The sequence below is a fragment of the Rhinolophus sinicus genome, linkage group LG09 (assembly GCF_036562045.2).
Source record: "Rhinolophus sinicus isolate RSC01 linkage group LG09, ASM3656204v1, whole genome shotgun sequence".
Lineage (NCBI taxonomy): Eukaryota > Metazoa > Chordata > Mammalia > Chiroptera > Rhinolophidae > Rhinolophus > Rhinolophus sinicus.
The window spans coordinates 76701849-76727353 of record NC_133758.1 but is presented as its reverse complement, the minus strand read 5'-3'; the positions used below and the strand labels follow the sequence as shown (position 1 = coordinate 76727353).

Below are 25505 nucleotides of genomic sequence, written 5' to 3'. Positions count from 1 at the left end.
GAGTAACTCCTGGAATGTGGAAAAAAAACATTAACTACACTTATGCAATTAAGACCAACGTTACACACTTAGCATTTTATAGATCCTATTCTGAGCAAATAATCAAACCAAATCACTAATTAGTAAAAGAGTGGAGTTTAGGAAACCTTGTAGAATTTTACCAAAATCAGATAATTTTATTGATGGTAAGAATTTTAGTGATTTAAATCATGCCCATGGCATCCAGGCACGTTTATCGTTTTTAACGTGTACATTCTCATAGAAAGGGATATCACTATTTGATAAGGAAGTCCATTACTGTTTGTATGTTCTAATGAGGAGAAAAGCATTTATCTACCTAATCTCACGTCTGATTTAACGTGTACCTTCCACTTTTTAGTCTTAGTTATTTCTTCTAATGCCAGCGGGGTATAAGTCTTGACAGACCTCCAAACGTGTACATATAGTAATCGTGCCGTTTTGGGGGATGAATATTCTTCGTGCCATGATTATCCCTAGTCAGCTGTCAGGGTGCTGATCACGCTCCTCTTGACAGTGTCCCCCTTAGGAGGGATCGCCACAGTCAGTGCTCACGAGATTCCTGCCTCGTTCACAGAATAGTGACTTTTATTTATTAAAGCCACCTGAATTGACAGCAGCTTATTTGGCAAATATGCCAACCTATTGCTTTATGTTGAGATTGCTGTCAGGCCTTCTGAGGGTTTTCACACAGACTCTAAGCCAGCTCTTGACTTCACATGTGGGGTTTATTTGTTGAAGTTAAGGAGTAAACCCCCTCCTACTCTCTCCAGTCTAGAATGTGGATCATAAGCATAGTAACAGCATGGGGTGCCCTGAAAATGGACAAGAGCTCAGGAGTGAAACAGCCTTATATTCAAAGACTATTTCTGCTATTGTGTGTTCTTACTTCATTTTCTTAACATCAGTTCCCACATTTATTGTCTTAAAGGTACTCGTTCATTAGAAATGATAAAACTTGCATTTGTTGTAGACATTCTTTTAAAGTATTTTTAAATTTAAAATATACATTTTGGGGACTGTTTCTAAAGTGTCGGTATTTGGGAGAATTGAAACACACTTTTAAGACAAACTTAAAATTAGAATATATAAAATATATGCTTTTGGCTTTCAGGGAAGATGTTGCCCAATAAATGTCATTGCTGATTTTCTTCCTAAATATTATAAGATACTTTATATAATTCTAGTAAATGAAAGGTTAATTTGAAATTCTTTAATATGAAGAAGTAAAACACAATCTTTCTTCACAGTTAAACAGAAGATTTTAAATGTCTTAACAATTTTTATTTTAAAAGAATTTGGAATGGTCACCACAACAGAATGGCAGAATTAAAATACCATCATAGCTGTGATTGCTTAATTTTGTAACTTTAATTTGCTGTCATTTTGCAGATTTGCCAGTCTCTCTGGGTATTTGTAGGAAGTCCTGTGCTTTAAAAAAAGAATCACATGATTCTTTTTTTGGAATATTTCTTTCATTAACTCCTTGTAAATCAAATAGTAAGCTCTAGAAAAATATTTCTGCAGAAGACTTTATATCTTAAAAATATGCATCATTAAAATTACATTTAAAAAAAGAAACTTATATTTTTACCAAGCTTATTTGTAGCCGCTGTCTGTTTTTGTTATAGGATTACCTTCAGCCAGGCTCTTTTCCTATCTTACTAGTTTATGAGCTGTTTACACTCTTTAGGAATTTTGAATGTAGAGGAGGAATGGCTCTAAGGGTAGTAACAAGATTGTCATTGTTATAAGGTGTATCACTATCATATGTATCTCAGCATACAACAGTTTTTATAGCACTAATTGACAATGTTTCAGAATTCTATGCTGTAATAACAGGATGCCTGTATTATCTCAGAAAATAACACATGACAAACACTCTCACTGCTCTGCCATAAATCAAATTTGCTTTGTAAGGTATGTTTGGAGTGTTTTGCAGTTGTTATCAGTACATTATCTTCAAGTACTTTCAAGCATATTTGAATATAATATTTTTCCTCTAAGTTATATGCATTGATTAAAGAGATAGGGTCAAACTTTTGCTATCTTATTTTATTTACTATGATAATTTCATCAATAAGAGGAAATGGAGAAATAAAAACCACTTTCCTTTATATTATTATAGAGACTGTCAAACTTTCTTTTCCTTTAAGTTAAAAAGTGAAACAATTCTTTTTAAATCAATTAATCTATCTCAAGTAAATAAAAAATATTCTATAATACTATAGAATATTCTATATTCTAAAAAAATGTGATATCAAATATAACTTCTAAACCTAAATTCATGTTATATAAGAAGTACCATTTTTTCAACTAGAGGGTTTATAAAGTAAAATTGTTTTATTGCTTTTCTTGATAGTAAAGAAAAGTGTAAGTTAGGAGAAAGTACAAAAACTACCTAAATTCACAATGGATACTTATGAATCCCACTAAAAGTTGTTAATATTTTGGTAAATAAGCATCCTTCCAGATATATAGTTATATATTTGAACACATAAATGATTTTTATAAACATGAGTTCATACTGTGTATGCTTATTAATCTGCTGTTATCTATGCCATGAGGTGTTCCCATGCTAAGGATGAGTATAGAGTTATACTGCGTCCTTTTTGATTATCCTATAGTATCACCTTGTTTGAATGTAACATAATTCATGTACTCAGTTGTAGATTACAGGATGTTTAAGTTGTTTCTAGTTTTATTTTCTTATTATAAGTGATATTGTTGTGATCATTAGTATACATATCCTTACTCTGATTATCTCAGAGGTATCGATTTCTAAAAATATAGTTGGTTAGCCAGATGAGAAGGTATTTTGGGAACCTAGGAGTATAAATTTAGAATAATATTTTTTCCATTTTAACCACCATATTCTTATCCAAGAATCACATTGACATCAGGACACTTTAAAATGCCTACTTTTTAAAAGCAAGATTCATTCACATTATTATTGTGAACTCTAGGTGTACTATCCATTCTGATGTGTCTGTGGTTAGTAGACATAATCCGTAAATACCATCAAAGTCAGGAAGAAAATTATCTCACAAAATATTTTGTATTCAAAAATCATTTGGATTTTTTTGGTATGCAAATCTACAGGTAATCTTATAGAATATAGGATAAATCCCTCATTTTTATTACTTCATTCTGTCCATTCTGAGCGATATAGGACATATATGATGAGAACCTTCTTCTTCTCTCCTAGGACTTATTAAATAAAGCGTAAAACATTTGTTTAATTATTTATGGAGTACCTACCTATGTATTGAGTACCTACTGAATGCCAGGGTACTATTTCTAGGGGTTTGGATGAAACGACAAACACAATTTCTGCTCTGTTTATCTATGTATCTATTTATAATTATATTATCCACAATTGATAATAATTTGCCCTCTTTTCTAACAGCAGTACTTTTTTTCTATTTCATATACTTTTCCTTTGTTTCCTTTTTCAAAATAATGTTCAAAGAGGGAAGGAAATAGTATTTTCTCACATGTGACAAATTCAAGGCAAATGTGATTACTTCCTCTTAATATATCCATAACAGACAAGGAATATGGCATTCTGTACTTCCGAGACCAGGCATAGCTTCAGAATCCTTTTCACTACAGTGCTTCAAGTAAACTATTGTTTTCTTTATTTCTCATTTTATACTAAAAACAAATACATGTTGGACTATTTGAAATGACAGAAATGAGTTAATAATGGGTCTTAGTAAGCAGAGGGCTCAAATTGATGATTAACAGATAAAATTCAGAACACTCGGTTAAGCAAATTCCAAGAAAGCAACAAATAATTTCTCATTCAAGTATGTTCCAACTATTGCAAGGAGATGTACGTATACTAAATATTATTCATGTTTATATGAAATTTTAATTTTTTTGCTAACTTTAATTTTTTGCTAAATCCAAGTATGATTCATCTATATTTTATGAAAATGACCACAATAATATGAAATTAAGTGACCAACTGAGGTTTACACCATGAATTTAACACATAATGGATCAGAACAAAAATACGCAAAAACATTCAAAAGTAACTTTAAATGACTCCAAGACCTCCAAGCCTTGTTATATAAGGTATTACTATATAAATAGAAAAGAAGGAGTCCAACAGAGGGAGTCATGGTTTTCTAAAAAACACTTTTATAACATTTATTAAAATGTTTAATTTTGAACCATTTGATAAGAATGTAAATATATGTAGATATATATATATGTGTATACATATATGTGCACATGTGCACATGTGTCTACTACATAATTTATAGTAAAAATAAGATTTTTGAGAAAACATTATGAATAACATAATCTCATATTTGCAAACTATATGTATGTATGAGTATGAAAAAATTCTGAAAAATTGTATATCCCATTGTATTTATCTCTGAGTAGCAGCATGTGGATTATGTTCACTTTCCTCCTAATACCCAGTTGAACTGTCATGTTAACATTTATAATTAGATTTCCCATATACTATTTTATTTTAACACAAAAATGTGCTAGCCATCCATCAAAAAATAGAGCAAAGAAGGTCACAGAGGCAAATTTTACCAATACTTAATCAAGCACTGTCCAGATGAGAATAAATTTGAGCCAACTGATTTTGTATAGTAAGGCCATGTTGGTTATAATATGGATAGCTGAGGACACAGTGGCTGATGATATTAAGTAGGCATTTCTACAAACTTATTGCCAAAATGAAGTAGTATCTGTAGAATGAAGAACTAGAATCAGCCAACAAACTTGTCACGAAGGTTAAGCTGTCGTAATGAGGCCAAAGAGAAGATAAAGATTATATGATGTCTAACCTCAACTCTTCATTTCTGACTGTGAATTTGGGTAAATTAGTTAACCTCCATCAACCTCAGTTTTCTCAACGTCAGTTAAAATGGATAGTACCTACTTTATAGTGAAAATTGTGATTCGTAGTAGATACTCACAAATGTTTATCCCACCAGTTCCCCATTACCTTTCTTACTCGGACTTTTTACCACTTCCTTACTCGCAGCATCTCTTCTGTCATCTCTCACTCCACTCCTGACTACATAGAATAAATGATGAGTAACACAAAATGCAGGAGGATGGTAGAAAGCTATGACTCCTTCCCCACCCCCAACTCTAGACATCAGTTAGAGAAGGGAGGAAGGGAAAAGACCTGTAAATGACACAGTCTGGAAAACAGGTCTCTCATGAATTTCAGACTTGTGTATACATTTATTTGCTAAGAGTCTCTACCAATGGTCCTTCCCAAACTCAGCATATCCAAAATGCGATTCATTATCTTCCTTCTGTGTTTCTCATCACAGTGACTTGTGTATGCATTAACCCCAGTGGCCAAGTCACAAATAGGTAAGTGGCCCTTGATCTTGTTTCTCTCTAACCAGACACTTTCACCACCAACCCAACTACCTGCGTTGAGTCAGGTGGTCATCAAGTCCATGAACACTACATATTTATTGTTTCTTAAATTCATTTCTCTTTGGTCCCACCCTCTTTGGTGTTTTTGTGGTCCATCTGCTTTATTGACATTGACTGATATCTTACTGTCAGTTCCATCTACTCTTCATACATTAAGCAGAATGATCATTAAAAATGCAAATCTTGGGGCCGGCCCAGTAGCTCAGGTGGTTAGAGCTCTATGCTCCTAACTCCGAAGGATGCCGGTTCGATTATCACATGGACCAGTAGGCTCTCAACCACAAGGTTGCCAGTTCAACTCCTCGAGTCCTGCAAGGGATGGTGGGCAGCGCCCCCTGCAACTAAGATTGGACATGGCACCTTGAGCTAAGCTGTCGCTGAGCTTCTGGGTGGCTCAGTTGGTTGGAGCATGTCCTCTCAACCAGAAGGTTGCTGGTTTGACTCCTGCAAGGGATGGTGGGCTGCGCCCCCTGCAACTAGCAATGGCAACTGGACCTGGAGCTGAGCTGCGCCCTCCACAACTAAGACTGAAAGGACAACGACTTGACTTGGAAAAAAGTCCTGGAAGTACACACTGTTCCCCAATAAAGTCCTGTTCCCCTTCCCCAATAAAATCTTAAAAAAAAAAAAAATGCAAATCTTACTCATTTAAGTTCCCAAAATAACTCTTTAATGGAAGAATGCACATGACATTTTAAAGGAAACACATACTTCTTGGCATGGTACATTATGGTTTTTGTGATCTGAAACTTGTTTACTTTTCCTGTCCTTGTTATGTATCTTTTTTGAGTTCTAGTCTCCAGAGCTACTAAATTCCACAATATTCTGGAGACTGTCAAGGTTTTTCTTGCCTCTAGGTCTTTGTACATTGCTTCTGCTTCCTAGACTATCTCTTATTTTTGTCTGTATTTGCCCTTCATATTCTGCTTACTGTTAATGCCTGTGCATTTTTAGGACTCAATTTAGATGTGATGTGCCTTTGCCAATCTTTCCTTAACCACGGCAGCACTCCATGCATATGAGGTGTGACAATTAAGTTTGCGAACTCATCCTAGAAAAAATGTTACATACCTTATTGCTGAATATCATTATGGTCACCTTTGAAGAACTCCCCTTGGGAAACTATGCACCAACAACGCCAGCCCCTAGTTCATCCTTCAAAGCAATTTTGGAACTCTTTTTCTGGAATGTCCATCAGAGCTGTCGTTGTGTTACCCTTGATGTCCTGAATGTCATCAAAAATGTTTTCCTTTCAATATTTCCTTTATCTTCAGGTAAAGAAGAAGTCTTTGGGGCCAGATCAGGAGAGTAGGGAGAGTGTTCCAATAAAGTTATTTGTTGCCTGTCTAAAAACTCCCTGACAGACAGTGCCACGTGAGCTGGTGCATTGTCCTGGTGCAAGAGCCATGAATTATTGGCGAAAAGTTCAGGTCATCTAACTTTTTCACGCAGCGTTTTCAGCACTTCCAAATAGTAAACTTGGTTTACTATTTGTCCAGTTGGTACAAATTCATAATGAATAATTCCTCTGATATCAAAAAAAAGACTAGCAACATTGTTGCAAAAAATTTGCAAACTTAGTGTTCAGACCTCTTACTTTGTTACAATTATTGTACTGTATTGCAATTGTCTATCTATTAAGTTCACTAGGATAAACTTGTTGAGAGTGGCAGCAGTATTTTATTCATCACATAGCATAAGCACATATCACAATAATTAGCAAAAAGTAAAACCTCAATCAATATATGGATGAATGTGTTGTGCTATGATCAACTGGTCTTTTCTGGATACTCATTCTGTACAAGAAACATGCGGGACAAGCTCAACTTCAAAAGCATCTTATTTAGCCTAAGGACCCAGAAATAGCCTGTTTATAGATAACTAGAATTATTCCCAAATATGTTATCCTAAACTTAATCATTTAGGTCGATATAAATTTTTGTTTTTGTGAAAGAATACTTTTTAAGCACTACTCTACTTTGTATAAACTCCAGATCAGCATTTTGTTTGATAAGATCTAGTACATGAAACAACCTTTTATTTATTTATTTTTACAGAACACAAAACACCTTTATTACATGGACTAAGATAGGAGGGAGGAGGATTTATCTGCCTTTCCAGGCCTTGAGTTTCTTCAGCTAGAACTCCAGCTTCTTGCCCTCTTGCACACAGCCATCTGCTCGGCCACACTGGCCTGGTCTTGAAGCGATGCATGCAAGAAGCGTGCCCTGCTGGAACTGCTCCTCTGGAAGACTGCTGATTTGGGCGTTCTTTTCCTTTTCATCACATTTCTTCTGAATTTGCTTTGATCGTTTTTTGTTTAAAATCTCTTCCTTCTCAGGAGTCAGCTTGTCCCCCATCGTGCAGCCCAGGGGCAATGCTTAGTGGGACTCATACCACTGTCTGTCCTGTGTGCTGTCAGTGAGCACGAGGCAGTTCTTCACTAGGGTCTTGGTGCGGACCAGTCCCTTGTTGGATGCATTGTAGACAACATCAATAATCCTTGTGTTGCACGTACAACACTCAGAGCCCTCGGAGAAGTTCCCCATGTCCAGCCTCAATGCGGGTACTTCTTGTGTCCTCCATGCACATGGATTGTCTATATGCGGCGGGGGCCAGTTTTAGTGTTGGCAGCAGGGCATCCCAGCTCCTATTTTCGCTTCTTGTGGTAGGGCTTTCTCTTGCCACTCGTCTTGCGGCACTTGTCCCAGTTGTCCCGAGAGATGCTCATGGCTCAGCGCCGATTGGAAAGAGCTGAAGCAACCTTTTAAAAAGCCCATTAAAGAGTGATTTAAAATTTCCTCCTTCATAAATCTCTTAGTTTACTAATGTATCCAAATTATAAATTCTAATAAAGGAAGTGGAAGCTCTTTATACTCTGACTCAGTTATGGAAAAATATTTGGTGGGGATTAGTTTCATCCCTTTATAGTCAACCTCCTTAGGGCATTTGTTACCACTCATATATGAAATAGAAGTTGGTCATTCTCAAAAGAGGATTATGTATAAATACCATTGCAAAAGAAGATTATATAGGAATATAAAACATGAACATATGTTAATGGTGAAAATGAATGCGCTGGCTACAAAAATATTTAAAATTATGACAAAATATAGTTTGTGCTTTGTATTTTTTTTATTTAGAATAATAATTCTTAACATATGTTTAGGAATTTTAACCAAATTAATTATTAAAATGAAGACAATAAAGGGCATGCATTGGAATCTTTGACGATTGCTTCTTGGCAGTGGTGGGATCTCCTGTGGGCCCAGAGGATGCAGTAAGATTTCAGTAAAGAGAGAACAAGGTGGATAGAAGGCACTGCAGGCTGATGCAAAAGGGCAAGCGTGAGGTGGACGCTGTAGTGGATTTTTAGGAGAAAGCCAAACTTTTGAGAAAGAGCAAGGAATACCCTTGAGTAAGTAGACTGCAGCCAGTTTGCCAGACACTTTCTATTCACTGGAAGATAATATAGGGTGATAAATTGTGATTTTTTGTACAAATAAAAAAAATCAAACATAATTCCTTTTTCTATTCTGTCAAAATGTCCCATGTCACAATTAGTTATCTCTAACTTCAGATGTATGGTACTTCTATTTCATCTAGAATGTACTTGTACGAAAAGTAGGAAATGCAAAAAAAGTGATTTTTTTTCTTATATAAAAAAGGTCATAACATGAATGACAATTGCCCTAGCTAGATCAAGTTTTATAATGATCCAGATATTTCTCTATTATGCATCATAATTACTGCCATAGTCCAAAATGTTTTTGCCGTATAAAAACTCCACTTACCAAAAGGTTAAGAAAATAGACTCACACATAATTAGCAGCATCTATTTACCCCGAACCAAACATAATTATTGAAATCACAAAAATCATAGATTTGGAAGGGACCCAAATAGATTACCTAATTCGTAGTCTAATCTCCTCAAGGACACACATTTAACCTACCACAAAATAGATACTACTGAAGAGTTTTTTTGTTTTTTTTTCTGTTTTTTTTTTTCCCAAAGATTTTATTGGGGAAAGGGAACAGGACTTTATTGGGCAACAGTGTGTACTTCCAAGACTTTCTTTTATTTTTTTCCAAGTCAAGTTGTTGTCCTTTCAATCTTAGTTGTGGAGGGTGCAGCTCAGCTCCAGGTCCAGTTGCCATTGCTAGTTGCAGGGGGCACAGCCCACCATCCCTTGCAGAAGTCGAACTGGCAACCTTGTGGTTGAGAGCCCACTGGCCCATGTGGGAATCGAACTGGCAGCCCTCGGAGTTAGGAGCACGGAGTTCCAACTGCCTGAGCCACCGGACCTGCCCCTTTTTTTCTTTTCTTAATCAATTTATCCAATTAATCCATTTCACTAACTTTAGGCAGGATTACTTAAAACCTTTCCTGATGAAAAAATTCCATTTAGTCAATAAAGCTCTCTGGAGAGAGTGAGGTTCCACATCAGCTCTTAGTATTTAGGAAAGCTTAGTGTTTAAAAAGCTTAACGAAAACGAATTCTTTATTATTATATCTCAGGTGACTCGTCTATGTTTCTTCCATTCAAGACACCTCTTCCTAGTGTTTTGCAGTTCACTTACAACAGTAGAACTTTTTTTTTTTTTTTCAATATAGTTGCTGTAAAATCTGCCTTCAGGTGGGAAGGTATGTATGCGTGTGTGCAAATTCTCTCCCTCCAGCGGTAAAAGCATGATGGAGGTATATAAAGTATGACTTATTAATGTTATTCTTTTTATGACCTTAGACATTCCATGTAGTTTTAACATATAAATCATCTTTCCTTAACTATAGAAATATCATTCTTCTGCCAGCTTCTAGGACCCCCCACATTCACCGATGGCTGCCCGCATTATGGTAGAGCCCATGTGAATCTATTTTTTTCCTCTGGGCCATCATCCAAGCTCTTGCATGTCCCCTAAGTTTTTCTTCTCATCAGTATTTTACTCAGTCTCCAGGTCCCTCAGTGCTACACTATCTGGTACATAGGGGATTGAATAACAACCTTATGTGATTTGAATGCTATTAATAATGCAAACTCTATAAACAGTATATTCCCATTTTAGCACTATTTGGAGGAATCAGATCACATATTAAGGAGAACAATAGTGGTAGTTTCAGGTTACTTGTAGAATGTAAGGTATATAGGTGCCAGAGGAGCCCTTTGAAAAGTCTGGCAATAGAGAAAGTGCTCAATTAATATGAGCTACTGTTTTCAGCTATGATGAAGATAGTAGTAGTGGTGGTGATATTATCTAAATATGTTATAAGGAGCTGTACCTTATTCATTTTTATCTTCTGCATGGAATATAGTGCTTTGTCCAATTCATAGATATATTCAATGCATATATTCGTATACACATTCAATAAGTATGTATTGATTCAATGAAACAAAATCCTCTATTTAAGAATAATAAGTAGGAAGTTACTTAAACATTGAAGTTATTGCGAAATATTTTTTGAACTCCTTATTGGTGTTTTAATTCATTGTTGAGCACATGATAGGACTGCACATGCCTTCCTCTCCTTGGAAGTTAGCATGAGTTTGTAACTAGCTTTGACCAATTAAATGAGGTCAGATTAACAACTGCCACTTCTGTGCAAAAACTGTGAGCTATGAACCTGAGAGTGTGATTTGTCACATTTTCTTTTCTTGGCTCAGCAGTCACAAATGCACTTGCCAAGATGGAGATTCTGTCATTGTGGGTCCCCGAGTTACTTGTTAAGCAGGGTATCACTTGAAGACCTGCCTTAGATACGTAAACAGATGTAGAAATAAATGTCTGTTGTTTTAAGCCACTGATATTTCTAGGGTTGTTTTAAATTTCTGCATAACCTGTCCTCTCTTGACTGACAAGTGGCAACACTTTTATTTGTGAAGAAAACATTTTTGCTACTAGACTTGACTAAGCAAGCTATTTTCTCCACATACAAGTAAATTATTTTCAGGTGTCACTCTGCATAACTGATTGTGCCATGCTAACTCTCTCTATACTAAATGGGTAATTCGTTCCTTACAAAGAAGAAACACAGCATCTCTTACATTTGAAGAGGAAAACAACTTGTGGCTGGTTGTCCGCAGTGCTGAATCAGAAATAAAATTTAGCTTGCTATTTATCTACTGAATTTTAGCACTTTGGAGGCATGTGAGAAGTAGACTTACCTATATTATTGTATCTCATACTCTTTATTCTCTCATCCTTACGCATTAGAAAGTAGAGAGTGAAGTGACAACTTATGACAGGTACAATTGTTAAATAATCACTTGGGACTGTCAGGGGCAAACAGAGCAACTCTTCTCTCTCCTTGTAACAGTAAGAGAGACTGAAGGATGGAGAAAATAATTTTTATTTCCATTTTTCTACCTAACATACTTGGAACTTCTTTTAGAGTTTCAATAATATTCCTGGAATTCTTGTTGCTCTGCTTTTGTATATGAATATCATTGTGTACTTTAAATGCTTTAAAAAACACCACATCCTTAGAAGTTATTTTGTTGCATTTTTTTCAGTAAATGCTTATAAAGAAAGTTATATTTCTTATTCTCTAATGAGGATGACTAGGAAATTAAGATGAAATATGCAGTTTTAGTGAGAACTAAGAGAAGTATGTGAAAAAATAGTTTTGAAAGAACTACCTTTCTGTTTACATCATCCCCAAGAGCACTGTTTTGAATATATTCTTAAGTTTTACATAAGTTTTACTATCTTGGTATGAAGAATTATGATAAAACAATTGAAATGTGGATTATACAATACAAAATAATATTAAAAACAGAAAAATACGAATCTTAATTCAAAAGCTTTGTTAACCATGTTAATATGGATTATTTTTAGACTTGAATTGTTCTCATGTTATATCTGAGTAAGCCTGTTTCTCCATGTAGTGGTAAATAAAGAGCTCCTTGTTAGTTCAACTTTAGATGAAATGAGCAAAGAAAGAGTACTTTCTGAAAACAGTAGTCATTTCATATTGTTTTGTGGTTTACACTGCTCCATTAAAAACAGTGTGTTATTGTTAGGCCTATTTTAAGCAGTCATACAGCCTGATTCACAAAGGAGAATTGATAACTTCTTCCCATGTTTTATTTCTGAATATCTTAAATTTGCTTCTGTATGTTATTTTTTTTAATTGATGAAAGGATGGTGAGAAGGGTAGTATGAGTTAAGCGAATTCATTGGGAGAGATTAAAAAGCATACAGTAAAACAGGTTTCATTGCTTTCAGATTTTAGAATAGTTATGATGTTAGGATGCGTCTTACAATATGAACGAAAATTACTATTTTTAAGTATCTACTGTGCACCCAATGATTTAAATGCATCATCTCAAATCCTCCAAATAGCTTTGTAGTATTATTTATATTTCATACATAAGCTAAAAGAGCCTCAATTATTTAAATGCATTGCCCAAGTAAAACCATGTAGTTAGCAAATGACAAAACTGGACTCAAACCCAGTGTCTGTCTGTACTTTTTAATGCAACAGGCTGAATTATGGGTATGGGTTTTGAAAGATAATTTCCATTTTGTATAGCAGACTATCTTTCCCAATAGTATATAGATTAGTCTTCATTAATTTTTCTACATGAAATATTAGCTTTTATAATAATTATGTTTTAAGGATAGGGAGATCTTATTGGGGAGTTACTATATGAACTCTGAAACATGGTTTCCAAATAACTTATTCCTCAGGGTAAGGGAAAACCTAATGAAAATGTTGAGAAAAAGTACATATTGTATTTAAACTATACAATGTGCTTTGAGCCATATCATAGTTTTTTTCCAGCAAACTAAACTGTTGTTGTTAAGTAGAATTTCTCTGTTGAAATACTACCATTATCCAATATAAATCTCAGTTTTTAAAATAGGAAACTAACATACATCATTTCAACATTTTTTTCTTTTTTGTATTATTAATGGAGAATTCTTTGAACTTCAGAGTTATGCTATATGATTAAATATACAGCAGTGGTTAAAATATTATTCAAAGTGTTTTGTTTTTTTTGAAAGAGGTAAAATGTATGTGTAGGAATATATTATATATATCATAATGTTTAAATTATTTTTCTCAATACATAGGAGACTAATAGTTTCCTAGTAATTACAAACATAGTAATTAAAAAACATAGTAATTTGTCAGACTTTTCTCTATACTTTCTCAATACTTAGAAATTTGTCAGATGGCTTTACTTTTACTTCTTGGCAGGTATCTCTTGAATCCTTAAAATTAATGAAATTTTATGTTGGAAGTTGTACCATAGTGTATATTTCTTAAACTTAGTTCTCTCAAACAATGGGACTTGGGATTTTATCAAATTTGAATGCTTAAATGTGCTCATAACCATTTGGGTTACAAACCATTTAAAAACTGGATGAATACTATGGATTCTCCAGAAAAATTTAAAACTGTCTGTACACTTAAAATGTTGAATCCACATTTAAGCAATTCATGGATTCCCATAAGACTAGCCTATGTCCATGGGCTTCAAATTACAGTGTTTTTAGAACCACAGTAAAAGCTTGGTTATACCAATTGTGACATTATCTTTATTGAATGTATTATATACATAGTAGGAATGGGGGCATGTTTATGATAAAGTCCGAGAAAAGTAGAACAAAATTATATATATGCTATGATTACAATGATATATAATATGCATGTTCTGCACAAAAATTTTAAAGACTCATAGAACTGAAGTAGTATTGTAATCGTAGTAAAATTATGTGAAGGATTATTGTCTTCTTTTTAAAAATTCCTTTTAATGCTGTGGATGAGAAAGGGGCCACAGACTATACCTGACAAGTTCAGAGAAGGCCTGCATGGCAAGCCATACAAATGCGAAAGACCAAAAGTAACAACAAAGGATGATCTAAACATAAAAATTCCTAACTGAAAGAGAGTCATAGTGTGTAGTCATGTCCTAGGCCTGTAAATTCTTTGACAAAGGTCTATCTTTATTTTAAGTGAGCTTATCTATTATCTTTTTGTATCTAAGATAACATACCCTTGGAATGTTAGATTAATCCCCTTTTCCAGACCCCTCAGGGCACAACCTCACACCAGGGGAGAGAACCCCAGAATCCTTTATTGTTATCTTGTTCCCTGAATGCCATCTCTATGTGTTGTAAATTTTAATTATTAACTGTCCTGTATCCACCAATGTAAAAGATGTATGTGTTTCTCCATTTTACTTTTTATCCAATCCTGGAGATTTATTTGCTTGGTTTTCTCCTACCCCCTTAATCTACAACCGGTAGATTGTAGCACTTCTTACAGCTCCTTCTTTTATTCTAATGTATGAAATAAGCCGAGAAACTTCCATTCTCCAGAGTATTTTCTCAAACCCTAGAGATTTTACTTCCCAGCAGCTATCACCAGTTTGGCTCAAACTCAAAAAATTCTCTACAGGTTTGGATGTTCCTTATGTTGACAGTGCTATGTTGTTTTGTATTAAAAATAACATAGTAAGTAAACTACCAAGCAACCATCATTGAGAATACCTGAACTCTAGCTGAACTGAAGTCCTACATAAAAGGACATACAGAAGAAGCCACCTCAAGATGGGTGGAACAGGCAGAGATGTGGAATGGTCTGATCCAACACCTGCTGGTGACCATTAAAATCAGGAGGGATAACTCAGCTGAGGAGGTACCCACTGGAGGAGCAAGGGGTCCCAGCCCCACACCAGGCTCCCCAGCCCAGGGTTCCATTGCCTGGGGGAGAAGTCCCCATAAGTCTGGCTGTGAAAACCAGCAGAGATTGTGGCTGAGTAAATTGAGGGTGGCTGCAGTCCCAGGTGATACTCTTAAAGGGACCATGCAAGGACTTACTTGCTGACAGACTCACTTTGCTTTGAGTTCAAATGCTGGGGCAGCAGTTTGAAAGGTGCCAGGGACATATAGGGAAGAACTGAATTGTCTGGCTCAGGGTGAGGGCTCGAGAGGCAGCTTTCTCCTGAGGGAAAAGTTTGTGGAATCCACTGTTTCTTTGTTAAGCCCTCCTCGCTCCCTGGATGCAGAGGTAGGTGGCCACTATATCTGAGTCTCTGTTAACCTGGCTAACAACATTTGCCCTTCCCTTGTTATCTCTGAGACCCCACCCCACCTAACTTTTGGACAAAACCAAACCCCTTCCAGTGGCTTTTCCATGCAAATGTCCTGTCTTGGCTCATGCTGTGGACTTTGCTAAAATATCTCTAAGGTTCACAAAACCAAAACAAGCATCATCTGGTTTAGGCCTGTCCTATACCTCTGGCTCAGCAGCCTTAAGCCAGACACTAGCAACAGCTGGCCTCTGTTCAAGGCTTGGCTTTTTGAGTCACCTCCAAGCACAGTGTGGGCAGCAGCCACCTGAAGATTGCTTTGTGGCTCAGGCCAGAGCACTGTAGGCAGGGCACAGGCTGAGACTGAACTTGGCCTGCAGTGGCTCCCCTCCCAGGAGGCCTCAGGGCTAGCAATCCTAATGACTGGCTTCAAACTGAGCTGAATAATCACCTGGCCACCTTCTAGGATGACACACTAAAGGGAAGACTGGGCCGACACCAGAGACCTGCTAAAGTGAATCCTGCTCTGTAGGGTCAGCACCTGCATAATAGCTCCTCCAGGGTAGTCATGGCCAGTCTTCACACCTAATCACCTGAGGGTCAGTCCCTCCAACTGATGTGCAAACCAAGGCTCAACTACAGCAGGAGGGCACACACAACCCACACAAGGGACAGACCTGGAGGCCTGGCTCTGGTGACCAGGGATATTGCCCCACTGAGCCCCACAGGACACCTACTACATAAGGCCACTCTACTAAGACTAGGAGGCATGGCAGCCATACCTAATACATAGAAACAAACACAGGGAGGAAGCCAATTGGGGAAACAAAGAAACATGTCCAAAAATTAATTAATTAAACAAACAAAGAAACAAACAAACCAGAACAAAGCTCCAGAAAAGGAACTCAACAAAATGGAGACAAGCAATCTACAAGACACAGAGCTACAAACATTGGTTATAGGAAGGTTCAGTGATCTCAGGGAGAACTTCAACAAAGAGATAGGAAACAAAAAATGGAGATAGAAAACAAAAAGAACCAGTCAGAAAAGAAGAATACAATAACTAATATAAAGAATACATTAAATCAACAGTAGATTAGATGAAGCAGAAGATGGAATCAGTAATTTACAATATAAGGTTGCAAAAATCAACCAATAGAACAGCAAAAGTAAAAGCAAACAACAACAACAACAATGATAATAGTTTAAGGGGCCTCTGGGACAACATCAAGTGTACCAACATTTGCATAACTGTGGTACCAGGAGGAGAAGAGAGAGAACAAGGAATTGAAAACCTATTTGAAGAAACAATGATGGAAAACTTTCCTAACCCAGTGAAGGAAATAGATATACAAGCCCAGGAAACTCAGAGAGCCCCAAATAAGATGAACCCAAAGAGGGCCATACCAAGACACATCATAATTAAAATGCCAAAGGTTAAAGACAAAGAGTGCTTAAAAGAAGCAAGAGAAAACCAGTTAGTTATATACAAGTGAACTCTCAAAAGACTGTCAGATGACTTCTCAACAGAAACTTTGCAGGCCATAAGGGAGTGGCAGGAAACATTCCAAGGGATGAAAACTATGGATCTACAACCAAGATTGCTCTACCCAGCAAAGGTTATCATTTAGAATTGAAGGACAGATAAAGATCTTCCCAGACAAGAAAAAGCTAACGGAGTTCATCACCACCAAACCAGTATTGCAAGGAATCTTAGAGGGACTTCTTTAAGATGGAAAAAAAAAAAAAAATCAAAAATATGAATAATAAATGGCAATAACTACATATCTATTAAGAGTTACTTTGAATGTGAGTGGATTAAATGCTCCAATCAAAATATAGGCTGGCTGAATGGATAAGAAAACAAGACTCTTATATAGGCTGCCTACCAATACAGAGATTCACCTCAGATTAAAAGGCACACACAGACTGAAAGTAAAAGGATGGAAAAAGACATTTCGTAAAAATGGAAACAAACAAACAAGAAAGAAGCTAGAGTAGCAATACTTATACCAGACAAAACAGACTTTAAAACAAAGGCTATACGAGACAAAATATAGACCTAGTGGCCCTACTTCTGGGTATTTGTCCAAAACAAAAATTCAAAGCCCTTGTTCGAGGGGACAAATGCATCCATATGTTCATTTTAGCATTGTTTACAGTGGCCAAGATGTGAAGGCAAACTGGGTGTCTGTCAATGAATGAATTGATATAGATGAGGTGGTACATATATACAATGGAATATTGCTTGGCCAGGGCAGGTAATGGGGTTCTTGCCATCTAGGGCAGCATGGATGGACCTGGAGGGCATGTGCTGAGTGGAGTATGTTAGACAGAGAAAGAAACATGCAATGTGATCTTGCTTACATGTGGTATCTGAAGAGCAAAATAAACAAAACAGAAACAAACTCATAGATACAGAGAACATTTTGATGGCTTCTAGAAGGGAGGGGTTGTGGGAGTGTATGAAAAAGGGGAAGGGATTAAAAAGTACAAATTGGTTGTTACACAGTAGTCATAAGGAGATAGGGTATAGCATAAGGAATGTAGTCAATAATATTGTAATAACTATGGTGTCAGATGGGTACTAGATTTATTGAGGTAATTGATGGGAGAGGTTAGGGGGCAGGGTGAAAAAGATGAATGGATTAAGAAGTACAAATTTGTGATTACAAAATGGTAATGGAAATGTAAAGTAAAGCATAAGGAAAATAGTCAATGATATGGTAATAACTATGAATACTGCCAGGTGGGCACTAGACTGGTGGATCACTTAAATTACGTAAATGTCAAACCATTATGCTGTACACTTGAAACTAATATAAAATAATATTGAATGTCAACTATAATTAAAAAAAAATAGTCAAAGCAATATAAACTACAGCATAGGGAATACAGTCAATAATATTGAAATAACTATGTACAGTGTCAGATGGCTAATAGACTTTTGGGGTTATCACTCTGTGAGGTACTTAAATTTGTCATAACTATGTTGTTTTGTACACCTGAAACTTAAAAAATAAATAAATAAAATAAATTAACCATGTTAAAAAAAGATTATACCTGTGTATTTAAAAGAAAACATGTAAAAGAGAATGAATGAGATGGGCAAAATGCAGTAGCACAGGGACATTACAAATTAAAGGTGTGGAGAATCATAAGAGAAAAAAAATGAAAATGATGTTTAACAGTGCTTAAGTTTAATGAAACTGGAACAACCAATTTTAATAATTTTAGTTTTTGAGATTAAAGTTGGTATATTGTATTGCTTTGATTCTACTGTTTTAGTTGGCTCCTGAATGAACCCCCAAAAGATATTATTAGTGCTGGCACATTTTGAATTATGTTATGAGATGAGATTTGAGTCTATTAAATTTGAGCATGCATCTAGAAAAAAAAAAAGTGCTTCTAAATGTCAGGTGATTTAGACCCCTGAAGGTGAGAGGAGGGCAAATATTTTTGGGAGGGGGAAGGGCCTTTGAGAGGGGCATGCTCATTTGAAATTTATTGCACATTTACTATGTGGAAAGCATTTTTAAATATAGCATCAAGAAAGGTGTTAAGAAGGCAGTAGTTCATATGGTGATCGTGAATGGGGACTTGAGGCCACATCAAAACTACAGAGAATATGGATTGTTTTTCTCAAATATTTCTGTTTATTACATTGGTATTATCAACTTTATTTTGTCTTCCCATGATTTGTCAGAAGTGGAAACAAAAACTACATTGCTCCTATCCTGAAACAGAATTAGAGAGGCAAAAATTTTATCTGTCCCATTCCCAGTATAATCCACAGCATACAGAATCCTCTCTGCTATTCTTCAGTGTTAGTGAAAGTATTCTTTCACCTCCTCCCTTTCCTTTTCCTTCTCCTCTTCCTTATAGTAATGCCTGTAGTAATAGATGTATACAAATACTCATAGTTACCATTTATTGAACTTGTACTACATGTCAAACATTTTTCTAGCAACATTAATTACATTACATTTTATCCTTACACCTTTGATTCAAAGTACATTTTTATGTCAGTTTTCTTTTCAAGGAAAAGAAAATAACTTGTATTAGCTTAAACAAACATCACATTTATTATAAGAGAAGGGACAGTTCATGAACCAGAGCACAATAAAATAACAAGGTCTGAAGGAAGGAGAAGAATCAGGATTTGACAACATAGGAGGAGCTCAGAAAGGACGCTCTTGCAGTCATTGTGTGTGTGTGTGTGTGTGTGTGTGTGTGTGTGTTTTCCTGTATATCTGTAGTTTGCTTTTCTCTATACTAGGAAAAGGTGGTCCCTCTACAGTTTCAAGAACTAGCCAACATTAATGGCTGCCTCTTAAGCCCGAGTCAAAATGTTCAGGAAAGAAACTTTGATTATTAGAGCTTGGGTCAGGTATCCAGGACTGACCCAAAGAACTTTATCTGGAGAGCCAGGTTCACGTAGAATACACATGGGGGAACAGTGCTCAGAGAAAGGGGTCTTGGGTTCATTCTCCAGTGTAAGGATGGAGTAAAGAGGATAAGTCATTTGCCTAAGTTCACCCAAGGCCACTTACATTCCTTGACCTGAGGCCCCTCCTTTGCACCATAAATAAATGACAAAATGAGATTTCAGAATACAGATTTTGTCTGATTTTAAAGCCCAAATAGTTTCATTGAATTGATTTGACTCTGTGTTAGTTTCCTGTTGCTACTGTAAAAAATTAGTTTAAATGTAGTGTCTTGAAACAACAGAAATTTATTATCATACAGTTCTGGATGTCAGAAGCTTTAAATGAGTTGGGAAGGCTATGTTCCTTCTAGAGGTCCTATGAGGAATCTGTGCTCTTGCCTTTCCTAACTTCTAAAGGCCACTTACATTCCTTGACCTGTGGCCCCTCCCTTGCACCATTCCAACCTCTGCTTTTATCATCACATCTCATTCTCTTACTCTTATCCTCCTACTGCCCTCTTGTGTGTGCATTGGATCCACATAGATAGTCCATGATTATCTTCCCATATCAAAATCCTTAACTTCTTCACATTCCTAAAGTCCCTTTTGCACTGTAGGGCAAGCTATTCAAAAATTCCAGGGAATAGGGTGTGTATAGTTTTGGAGAGGCCATTGTTCAGCCTACCACAGCTCTCTAGAGTCTAGTTCATTCCTACCTAACATTGCCACTGGAATTTATCTTTTAATCTTTTTTTCTATAACTTCACTTTCTACCTGTTTCTAGTTATCCTTATTTCTCTATCATTATGATCCTGTTTGAAAACAAAAAAAGAAACAAAAATTATTTTTCTGTGTTTCACATTTATATTTCTTGATGTTCTGCAGTGCTGCCAATAGTGAGTATTTTTGGTCCAGGTAATTCCTAGATCCTTAACTTCTACTGTAGTCTGTGTATTTTTTGAAATGGACTTTGAAGCAAACTTTAATTTTGACAGACAGTGATGGGAGCAAAGGGAAGATATTTCATTTTGAAAGATTTTTATGAACAAAGGCCCAGAGCAAGATACACATGGTATAGCCACAGAAAATAGGTCTTTAGGGAACATTTGATGGGAGGATGACAGGGGAAAGTGAATTGGGAGTCATATTTCAGAAGCTTTCAAATCAATCAGTAGTGGACTTATGTAATATGATTGATGGAAAAATTATTATCTCAAAATTAGGTTTTCTACAAATCTGTTACTTTTAAACTGTGTTTATATTGTGGAAAATGCCCATTTTTTAAAAAAAGCTTGCCATTTTTTATGTATATGAGTACATGGGTTCTACCTTTAAAATACAAAAAGGTCCTTCACACACAATTGTACTCTCTATTATTATTTATAAACGCGCGCGCGCGCACGCACACACACACACACACACACACACACACACACACACAGCCAAAACCCGATTGGAGCACTATAGACATACACCTTAGAACAAGGGTTTGTTCATTCTGCTTTTCTGATCTGTAGTTCTAATGTTTATAATAGTATTGAATGGTTTTCTGAATGTAGAAGTTTATATGTAAACTATGAAGTATTAAGTTTCCAATAAGTCATATATATATATATATATATATATATGCCAAAAAACTGTATGTGCATTTTAAGAAAGGAAAGGAAACTGCATTAAAATTGTAATACTCGATATATACCGATAACAAAGATGAATACAAGTCTTATGTATACATTTTTATAAATATATTTATATTTTATATATATATTATATGTATATAATATATATATACTCATTTCTGCTGTATCATCTTGGATAGAAATTTTCCTAGTGACTATGTTTACAAAAAGTTTCCATATGTTTAATGTTTATTCATTTACTTAGCTGATGTTTATTAAGTGCCACATATTTAGAGATATAGTCATAGAGATATGAAGTCTTAGATATAAAAATGCATAACATATAGACTTTGTTCTAAGAATAAAATTTATAATTGATATACAGTTAAATATATAGATTATAACTGGGTAAGTGCTGAGAAAGACATGCAGAGATGCCACAAAAGCACTGAGGGATGTCACAACAGGTTTTCTGGAGGTAATTATGTTGTAGTTAAGCCTTAAGAGCCTTGGTCATTCCAGGCATTTGGTCCCTTTAAGAGAAGATTGGAATTCTCCCAGCTTAAGCTCTGCAAGTGCTCAGAGCAGCAAGCTGCAAGCATTATTAATGCAGCATATTTCCAAAGGGAGGGTTCCAGCCTGTATAATAGCATCAACTCACCATTGATTTTTATATATAAACATTGACTCAGTTATCTATATGGGCAAGCAAACAATGGATGAATCAAACCCAAGATAACTTTATAAAAGGCACTAGTATTCAGTGCTTTATGTTATTTATTATTGCACTGCTTTCCCTCACTATCTCATTTACTGAAGTTCACCAGTAGAATAAAATGGCATCATTTATCATCCTGGGATCCTTATAATCTTTTAAAAGATCTTTAAAACAATTATGTTTTGATATTATCAAAACTTGAAGTATACAGAAAGATACTGGAGAAGCACCAGATCCAGGATCTCACTGCATTTAAGTTTTGGCACAGTCCTTGTGCCATCTGGACGATCTACCCTGACACCTGCCACTGCAGGTGGATTTCACTCACCTGTGCTCCAATCTTCAGTGGAGCCAACTAGTATAAATCTCCATATTCATGAGAGAATATAGTGTATATGAGAGCATTTTGTAAACCACAGTTGATATATTAATATGAGGCTTTTTAACAATGCAAAATTAGTTGCAATGCCTTCCAAATAGTCCTCTAATTCTCATTTTCCAGAAATAGCCATCAGATGCACCTGATCATTCTTTTAATTATTTTTAATTCTTTGTCTCTCATATACATTATTATGTACCTATTCATATGTATTATCTTCCATTAGGATTAATTAATTTATTTCTTTATATAAAAGTATGGAATATTAGTTCTGTAGGTATCGCGGGGGATAGTGGTGGGGCATTAGAATTGGGTTTGATGTTAGATTACAACAACTTGACCCCATACTATCTATAGAGTAATGTTTTCAGGAATTCATATTATTTTATCACAATAATAACCAAGAATTGTATAGTTGTGCTATATTGTCTTATATCTATTTAACCAATGTTTGGAAAAAATTGAATATAGTCTAGTAATGTGTAGCATCAATTATTGGGTGGAAATGAGCAAGAAAATTAGAAAGCTTGCTAAACTATAACAGTGTTTATGGACATGTTCTTAAGATACTTGCTAATAGGTAGGATAGCTCATGGAAGCTACAACTAATGAATGAAAGCTGGTGAAATAAGAACTTCTTTTCAGCGAAACATAGTCAAGATAGTAAAGTGGATGGACATAAAAACTTAGTGTGAAGACAGTGCACTGATCTGCTGCATTGTTACCAGAGTTCATAGAGAGGGAAGATTGTAGAGTGAGTATCACTAAAGGCTCTTCTTGGCAATTACACACTTATGTAAGCAAAAACAACTATCATAGCAAAGTATCGTGTTTTGTTTTGTTTTTTTCCTTCCTTCCTTTCTTCCTTCCTTCCTCCCTCCCTCCATCCTTCCCTCCCTCCCTCCTTCCCTCCCTTCCTTCTTTCCTTTCTTCCTTTCTTTCTTTTACATTTGGCCTGGATTCTGCAATACCAGAGAACTCCATGACCAAGTTCATGATTTTAAGTGTGTGTTCTGTTTTTTCTTGTCTAGTCTCATATATTGTGGCCATAAAACTTTGTGAATCACAGTGTTAGTGTCAGAAGAGATACTGTACTCCTTGCCAGGAGTATAAAGTATGTAGGTGCTATACATATGTTGCACAACATATGATTGTGCTGATGGTTCTATAATCTGAGTATTACTGTTCTTTCTCAAAGTGTCAGGCAATCACCTGTCCAATTGGTCTATTCGTCACTCTATAGATTTATTGAGAACAGTGTGGTCATGATGTTGAGGGTTAAATGGGCAAGGTGTTACTGGGGGAACTCAAAGGACAATTATCAGAACTGTCAGATGAAAGAACAAACTTTCTAAAGCCCTGCCTTAGGAAGTTGTTATTTTCAATTAGTTCATATAAATGACCAAGTAAATAAATAAATGGGAGAAGGGATAACTCTTTCTTATAGAAGAATTCCAATTAAAATTTAGAACAAATGAGGAAAATATAAAATAACCATGAGAACACCATAATAATAATTGCTGCCAGCAATACCCAGTAAGGATGCTAAAATTAGAGGAAAGAAGTTTAAGGAGAAACAGAATATTTGCAGTCACAAAATATCTTTTCCCAAAATACATCAATTACAAAGAAAAATCATAATAACTGTACAGCAGAGAAACCTCAGCAGGTGCGCCCTTAACCAAGTAAGTGATCAGGGTAAATAAACATCACCAGGCTTATCAAATCATGAACTTTCTATTATGATGCACTGAGATGTGATACATCTCTGTGGTATCCTTCCTAATAATGCATAACCTCAATCTAATTTTGCGAAAACATCAGACACACCCAAATTGAGCAACATTGTACAAAAGAACTGATTGGTACTCATTTAAAAGTGTCATGAAAGACAAGGAATGAATGAACAAATAACACCAAATAAAAAGAGACTAAACAGACAGGACAACTAAAAGCAATCGAGGATCCTGAGTTGGATCCTGAGATAGAAAAACAGTCATGGAAAAGTTGGTGAAATCTGAATAAGGTCTGTAGTTTCGTTCATAGCACTGTACCAATGTTAATGTCTTAGTTTTGATAATGTACTACAGTCATATGTAACATTAAGGAAAACCATGTGAAAGGTGTATGGGAACTGTGTGCTGTGTTTATAACTCCCATAAATCATCTCAAAATAAAGTAAAAAGAAATGCAAGACTCTTGGGAAAAAAACAGAAATCATGTACAGATCATGGAATTGTGAAAAACTGCTGTTTAAGCACACTATGATTGCGATGATTCAGTTGCAAGTAATAGAGAAGCCAACTTAACTGTCTTAAAAATTGTTGATTTTCCTGAAAAAAAATCTTAACAGTAAGGGAGTGCTCAATCAAGATGTTGTTCAACCAAGAGTCTGGCTTCTCTTAACTTAGATTCTCTTTAGGTTACTTTTCCTTCACAAGCCCCTTTACTCTCACGCTGGTAATGTGAAAGCTACAGGAGTTCTAGGCTGACCACTAGTCTCCAGATTGAGGGGCCCACTAATTGCAGTGGCTGTGTTGAAAAAACCAAGGGACTGTTTTTCCTAGAAGTTCCCAGCAAACATCACCCTTCAAAGATCTAACTGGAATAAATTGGGTTGGATACTCATTACTAAGTCAATTGCAGGTACAAAGAACATAATTTAGACGATTTGTCATAGGCCTGGTTTCTAAAAAACAATCACTGGCCAGGATGTTTCAACTATTCTTTCCACCCTGGAGCTGAGGATGGGGTGCTGAGTTGTGTGGGACTGGATTAAGGATATGAACTGAAATCAAGTTCTTAGGAAGAGGAAATGATTATTAGGAAGGAATGAAATAGTCCTATGATATAACATATTTTTTCAAAATAAAAATGT

General features: G+C 35.7%; 1 protein-coding gene and 1 pseudogene across 1 annotated transcript in view; one reads left to right on the top strand and one right to left on the bottom strand.

The window, feature by feature from the left end:
* The window catches only part of SEMA3E (semaphorin 3E), a 242110-nt gene that overhangs the window by 16915 nt on the left and 199690 nt on the right, over positions 1-25505 (top strand). The window lies entirely within an intron of this gene.
* On the bottom strand, positions 7548-8173 carry LOC109455383 (small ribosomal subunit protein eS8; annotated as a pseudogene).